Source organism: Ovis canadensis, chromosome 13 (assembly GCF_042477335.2).
Source record: "Ovis canadensis isolate MfBH-ARS-UI-01 breed Bighorn chromosome 13, ARS-UI_OviCan_v2, whole genome shotgun sequence".
Lineage (NCBI taxonomy): Eukaryota > Metazoa > Chordata > Mammalia > Artiodactyla > Bovidae > Ovis > Ovis canadensis.
This window is the reverse complement of record NC_091257.1, coordinates 13,812,204-13,819,944: the sequence shown is the minus strand read 5'-3', so window position 1 is coordinate 13,819,944 and position 7,741 is coordinate 13,812,204.

Below are 7,741 nucleotides of genomic sequence, written 5' to 3'. Positions count from 1 at the left end.
GGAAGCACGTGGGGTGCCGCACACATCCAGGGGAGCCCCGTTTCCGCCTCCTAGTTCGAGATGAGGGATCCTATCCCTGTTTCGTAGGGAAAGAATTCCCGGCGTTCCCGTCGCATCTCAAGAGGAGGCGCTCTCCACAGGAAAGGCGAGAGGAACTCCAGGGTCGTGCCACCATTCCAAGAGTCCCCCAGATGTGTCAGTCCATTCCAGAGGAACCTGTTTTCCCTGCACTGCCTTGACGTTCTAGCCGAGGATCGACTCCCACCACGTGTGCACGTGGGACAGCCCTGTAGGAAAGCCTCGTGGGAAAGCCTCGTGGGAAAGACTCGAGGGAAAACCATAGATCCTTTGATCCACGCGGCGGACTGCGTGACCCTGCTGCTACCGCCCTGGAGGAAAGCTCAAGTGCATGCCCGCATTCGAGACGAGGACTGACTCCCCTGGGGAGACTCCAGAAGTACCCCAAGATCCATGTCAGCACTGGAGAGGAATCCTCAGATTCCGGCCCCGACTCCACACAAGGTCTTAGGCCCCGGTTTCGACGGGAGAGGAATCCCGAGAGGCCCCCGAGGAACTCGCATGGGGACTGGCCTTTCCTGAGGCCACCAGAGCGGGTCCCTGAGGTCCCCGTCGTAAGTCGAGAGCACCTGCCGCAACTCGAGAAAATCCAGGAGGTTTTGCCCTCCAGGCGAGATGAGGCCCATTTCCGCTGAGGCTACTCGAGGCTAATCACGTCTAACCACTGGAAGATCCAAAGGGTCCTTCTCACCCTTGCTGCAACTCAAGAAGTTCCCCGACATACCCGTCTCCACTCGAGAGGAAGCACGAGGGTCCCGCACACATCCAGGGGAGCCCCGTTTCCGCCTCCTAGCTCGAGATGAGGGATCCTTTCCCTGTTTCGTAGGGAAAGAATTCCCGGCGTTCCCGTCGCATCTCAAGAGGAGGCGCTCTCCACAGGAAAGGCGAGAGGAACTCCAGGGTCGTGCCACCATTCCAAGAGTCCCCCAGATGTGTCAGTCCATTCCAGAGGAACCTGTTTTCCCTGCACTGCCTTGACGTTCAAGCTGAGGATCGAATCCCACCACGTGTGCACGTGGGACAGCCCTGTGGGAAAGCCTCGTGGGAAAGCCTGGTGGGAAATACTCGAGGGAAAACCATAGATCCTTTGATCCACGCGACGGATTTCGTGACACTGCTGCTACCGCTCTGGAGGAAAGCGCAAGTGCATGCCCGCATTCGAGACGAGGACTGACTCCCCTGGGGAGACTCCAGAAGTACCCCAAGATCCATGTCAGCACTGGAGAGGAATCCTCAGGTTCCGGTCCCGACTCCACACAAGGTCTTAGGCCCCGGCATCGACGGGAGAGGAATCCCGAGAGGCCCCCGAGGAACTCGCATGGGGACTGGCCTTTCCTGAAGCCACCAGAGCGGGTCCCTGAGGTCCCCGTCGTAAGTCGAGAGCACCTGCTGCAACTCGAGAAAATCCAGGAGGTTTTGCCCTCCAGGCGAGATGAGGCCCATTTCCGCTGAGGCTTCTCGTGGCTAATCAGTTCTAACCACTGGAACTTCCTAAGGGTCCTTCACACCCTTGCTGCAACTCAAGAAGTTCCCCGACATACCCGTCTCCACTCGAGAGGAAGCACGTGGGGTCCCGCACACATCCAGGGGAGCCCCGTTTCCGCCTCCTAGCTCGAGATGAGGGATTCTTTCCCTGTTTCGTAGGGAAAGAATTCCCGGCGTTCCCGTCGCATCTCAAGAGGAGGCGCTCTCCACAGGAAAGAGGAGAGGAAATCCAGGGTCGTGGCACCATTCCAAGAGACCCCCAGATGTGTCAGTCCATTCCAGAGGAACCTGTTTTCCCTGCACTGCCTTGACGTTCAAGCCGAGGATCGATTCCCACCACGTGTGCACGTGGGACAGCCCTGTAGGAAAGCCTCGTGGGAAAGCCTCGTGGGAAAGACTCGAGGGAAAACCATAGATCCATTGATCCACGCGGCGGACTGCGTGACACTGCTGCTACCGCTCTGGAGGTAAGCGCAAGTGCATGCCCGCATTCTAGACGAGGACTGACTCCCCTGGGGAGACTCCAGAAGTACCACAAGATCCATGTCAGCACTGAAGAGGAATCCTCAGGTTCCGGCCCCGACTCCACACAAGGTCTTAGGCCCCGGCATCGACGGGAGAGGAATCCCGAGAGGCCCCCGAGGAACTCGAATGGGGACTAGCCTTTCCTGAGGCCTCTGGAGCGGGGCCCTGAGGTCCCCGTCGTAAGTCGAGAGCACCTGCCGCAACTCGAGAAAATCCAAGAGGTTTTGCCCTCCAGGCGAGATGAGGCCCATTTCCGCTGAGGCTTCTCGATGCTAATCATATCTAACCACTGGAACTTCCAAAGGGTCCTTCACACCCTTGCTGCAACTCAAGCAGTTCCGCGACATACCCGTCTCCACTCGAGAGGAAGCAAGTGGGGTCCCGCACACATCCAGGGGAGCCCCGTTTCCGCCTCCTAGCTCGAGATGAGGGATCCTTTCCCTGTTTAGTAGGGAAAGAATTCCCGGCGTTCCCGTCGCATTCAAGAGGAGGCGCTCTCCACAGGAAAGGCGAGAGGAACTCCAGGATCGTGGCACCATTCCAAGACACCCCCAGATATGTCAGTCCATTCCAGAGGAACCTGTTTTCCCTGCACTGCCTTGACGTTCAAGCCGAGGATCGACTCCCACCACGTGTGCACGTGGGACAGCCCTGTGGGAAAGCCTCGTGGGAAAGCCTCGTGGGAAAGACTCGAGGGAAAACCATAGATCCATTGATCCACGCGGCGGACTGAGTGACACTGCTGCTACCGCTCTGGAGGAAAGCGCAAGTGCATGCCCGCATTCGAGACGAGGACTGACTCCCCTGGGGAGACTCCAGAAGTACCCCAAGATCCATGTCAGCACTGGAGAGGAATCCTCAGGTTCCGGCCCCGACTCCACACAAGGTCTTAGGTCCCGGCATCGACGGGAGAGGAATCCCGAGAGGCCCCCGCGGAACTCGCATGGGGACTAGCCTTTCCTGAGGCCTCCAGAGCGGGGCCCTGAGGTCCCCGTCGTAAATCGAGAGCACCTGCCGCAACTCGAGAAAATCCAGGAGGTTTTGGCCTCCAGGCGAGATGAGGCCCATTTCCGCTGAGGCTTCTCGAGGCTAATCACATCTAACCACTGGAACTTCCAAAGGGTCCTTCACACCCTTGCTGCAACTCAAGAAGTTCCCGACATACCCGTCTCCACTCGAGAGGAAGCACGTGGGGTCCCGCACACATCCAGGGGAGCCCCGTTTCCGCCTCCTAGCTCGAGATGAGGGATCCTTTCCCTGTTTCGTAGGGAAAGAATTCCCGGCGTTCCCGTCGCATCTCAAGAGGAGGCGCTCTCCACAGGAAAGGCGAGAGGAACTCCAGGGTCGTGGCACCATTCCAAGAGACCCCCAGATGTGTCAGTCCATTCCAGAGGAACCTGTTTTCCCTGCACTGCATTGACGTTCAAGAAGAGGATCGACTCCCACCACGTGTGCACGTGGGACAGCCCTGTGGGAAAGCCTCGTGGGAAAGCCTCGTGGGAAAGACTCGAGGGAAAACCATAGATCCTTTGATCCACGCGGCGGACTGCGTGACACTGCTGCTACCGCTCTGGAGGAAAGCGCAAGTGCATGCCCGCATTCGAGACGAGGACTGACTCCCCTGGGGAGACTCCAGAAGTACCCCAAGATCCATGTCAGCACTGGAGAGGAATCCTCAGATTCCGGCCCCGACTCCACACAAGGTCTTAGGCCCCGGCATCGACGGGAGAGGAATCCCGAGAGGCCCCCGAGGAACTCGCATGGGGACTGGCCTTTCCTGATGCCACCAGAGCGGGTCCCTGAGGTCCCCATCGTAAGTCGAGAGCACCTGCCGCAACTCGAGAAAATCCGGGAGGTTTTGCCCTCCAGGCGAAATGAGGCACATTTCCTCTGAGGCTTCTCGAGGCTAATCACGTCTAACGACTGGAACTTCCAAAGGGTCCTTCACACCCTTGCTGCAACTCAAGAAGTTCCCCGACATACCCGTCTCCACTCGAGAAGAAGCACGTGGGTTCCCACACATCCAGGGGAGCCCCGTTTCCACCTGCTAGCTCGAGATGAGGGATCCTTTCCCTGTTTCGTAGGGAAAGAATTCCCGGCGTTCCCGTCGCATCTCAAGAGGAGGCGCTCTCCACAGGAAAGGCGAGAGGAACTCCAGGGTCGTGCCACCATTCCAAGAGTCCCCCAGATGTGTCAGTCCATTCCAGAGGAACCTGTTTTCCCTGCACTGCCTTGACGTTCTAGCCGAGGATCGACTCCCACCACGTGTGCACGTGGGACAGCACTGTGGGAAAGCCTCGTGGGAATGCCTCGTGGGAAAGACTCGAGGGAAAACCATAGATCCTTTGATCCACGCGGCGGACTGCGTGACACTGCTGCTACCGCTCTGGAGGAAAGCGCAAGTGCATGCCCGCATTCGAGACGAGGACTGACTCCTCTGGGGAGACTCCAGAAGTACCCCAAGGTCCATGTGAGCACTGGAGAGGAATCCTCAGGTTCCGGCCCCGACTCCACACAAGGTCTTAGGCCCCGGCATCGACGGGAGAGGAATCCCGAGAGGCCCCCGAGGAACTCGCATGGGGACTGGCCTTTCCAGAGGCCACCAGAGCGGGTCCCTGAGGTCCCCGTCATAAGTCGAGAGCACCTGCCGCAACTCGAGAAAATCGAGGAGGTTTTGCCCTCCAGGCGAGATGAGGCCCATTTCCGCTGAGGCTTCTCGAAGCTAATCACATCTAACCACTGGAACATCCAAAGGGTCCTTCTCACCCTTGCTGCAACTCAAGAAGTTCCCCGACATACCCGTCTCCACTCGAGAGGAAGCACGAGGGGTTCGGGAAACATCCATTGGAGCACCGTTTCCGCCTCCTAGCTCGAGATGAGGGATCCTTTCCCTGTTTAGTAGGGAAAGAATTCCCAGCGTTCCCGTCGCATCTCAAGAGGAGGCGCTCTCCACAGGAAAGGCGAGGGGAACTCCAGGGTCGTGCCACCATTCCAAGAGTCCCCCAGATGTGTCAGTCCATTCCAGAGGAACCTGTTTTCCCTGCACTGCCTTGACGTTCAAGCCGAGGATCGACTCCCACCACGTGTGCACGTGGGACAGCCCTGTGGGAAAGCCTCGTGGGAAAGCCTCGTGGGAAAGACTCGAGGGAAAACCATAGATCCTTTGATCCACGCGGCGGACTGCGTGACACTGCTGCTACCGCTCTGGAGGAAAGCGCAAGTGCATGCCCGCATTCGAGACGAGGACTGACTCCCCTGCGGAGACTCCAGAAGTACCCCAAGATCCATGTCAGCACTGCAGAGGAATCCTCAGGTTCCGGCCCCGACTCCACACAAGGTCTTAGGCCCCGGCATCGATGGGAGAGGAATCCCGAAAGGCCCCCGAGGAACTCGCATGGGGACTGGCCTTTCCTGAGGCCACCAGAGCGGGTCCATGAGGTCCCCATCGTAAGTCGAGAGCACCTGCCGCAACTCGAGAAAATCCAGGAGGTTTTGCCCTCCAGGCGAGATGAGGCCCATTTCCGCTGAGGCTTCTCGAGGCTAATCACATCTAACCACTGGAACTTCCAAAGGGTCCTTCACACCCTTGTTGCAACTCAAGAAGTTCCCCGACATACACGTCTCCACTCGAGAGGAAGCATGAGGGTTCCGCACACATCCAGGGGAGCCCCGTTTCCGTCTCCTAGCTCGAGATGAGGGATCCTTTCCCTGTTTCGTAGGGAAAGAATTCCCGGCGTTCCCGTCGCATTTCAAGAGGAGGCACTCTCCACAGGAAAGGCGAGAGGAACTTCAGGGTCGTGCCACCATTCCAAGAGTCCCCCAGATGTGTCAGTCCATTCCAGAGGAACCTGTTTTCCCTGCACTGCCTTGACGTTCAAGCCGAGGATCGACTCCCACCACGTGTGCACGTGGGACAGCCCTGTGGGAAAGCCTCGTGGGAAAGCCTCGTGGGAAAGACTCGAGGGAAAACCATGGATCCTTTGATCCACGCGGCGGATTGCGTGACACTGCTGCTGCCGCTCAGGAGGAAAGCGCAAGTGCATGCCCGCATTCGAGACAAGGACTGACTCCCCTGGGGAGACTCCAGAAGTACCCCAAGATCCATGTCAGCACTGGAGAGGAATCCTCAGGTTCCGGCCCCGACTCCACACAAGGTCTTAGGCACCGGCATCGACGGGAGAGGAATCCTGAGAGGCCCCCGAGGAACTTGCATGGGGACTGGCCTTTCCTGAGGCCACCAGAGCGGGTCCCTGAGGTCCCCGTCGTAAGTCGAGAGCACCTGCCGCAACTCGTGAAAATCCAGGAGGTTTTGCCCTCCAGGCGAGATGAGGCACATTTCCGCTGAGGCTTCTGGAGGCTAATCACGTCTAACCACTGGAACTTCCAAAGGGTCTTTCACACCCTTGCTGCAACTCAAGAAGTTCCCCGACATACCCGTCTCCACTCGAGAAGAAGCACGTGGGTTCCCGCACACATCCAGGGGAGCCCCGTTTCCACCTGCTAGCTCGAGATGAGGGATCCTTTCCCTGTTTCGTAGGGAAAGAATTCCCGGCGTTCCCGTCGCATCTCAAGAGGAGGCGCTCTCCACAGGAAAGGCGAGAGGAACTCCAGGGTCGTGCCACCATTCCAAGAGTCCCCCAGATGTGTCAGTCCATTCCAGAGGAACCTGTTTTCCCTGCACTGCCTTGACGTTCTAGCCGAGGATCGACTCCCACCACGTGTGCACGTGGGACAGCCCTGTGGGAAAGCCTCGTGGGAATGCCTCGTGGGAAAGACTCGAGGGAAAATCATAGATCCTTTGATCCACGCGGCGGACTGCGTGACACTGCTGCTACCGCTCTGGAGGAAAGCGCAAGTGCATGCCCGCATTCGAGACGAGGACTGACTCCTCTGGGGAGACTCCAGAAGTACCCCAAGGTCCATGTGAGCACTGGAGAGGAATCCTCAGGTTCCGGCCCCGACTCCACACAAGGTCTTAGGCCCCGGCATCGACGGGAGAGGAATCCCGAGAGGCCCCCGAGAACTCGCATGGGGACTGGCCTTTCCTGAGGCCACCAGAGCGGGTCCCTGAGGTCCCCGTCATAAGTCGAGAGCACCTGCCGCAACTCGAGAAAATCGAGGAGGTTTTGCCCTCCAGGCGAGATGAGGCCCATTTCCGCTGAGGCTTCTCGAAGCTAATCACATCTAACCACTGGAACATCCAAAGGGTCCTTCTCACCCTTGCTGCAACTCAAGAAGTTCCCCGACATACCCGTCTCTACTCGAGAGGAAGCACGTGGGGTTCCGGAAACATCCATTGGAGCACCGTTTCCGCCTCCTAGCTCGAGATGAGGGATCCTTTCCCTGTTTAGTAGGGAAAGAATTCCCAGCGTTCCCGTCGCATCTCAAGAGGAGGCCCTCTCCACAGGAAAGGCGAGGGGAACTCCAGGGTCGTGGCACCATTCCAAGAGACCCCCAGTTTTGTCAGTTCATTCCAGAGGAACCTGTTTTCCCTGCACTGCCTTGACGTTCAAGCCGAGGATCGACTCCCACCACGTGTGCACGTGGGACAGCCCTGTGGGAAAGCCTCGTGGGAAAGCCTCGTGGGAAAGACTCGAGGGAAAACCATAGATCCTTTGATCCACGCGGCGGACTGCGTGACACTGCTGCTACC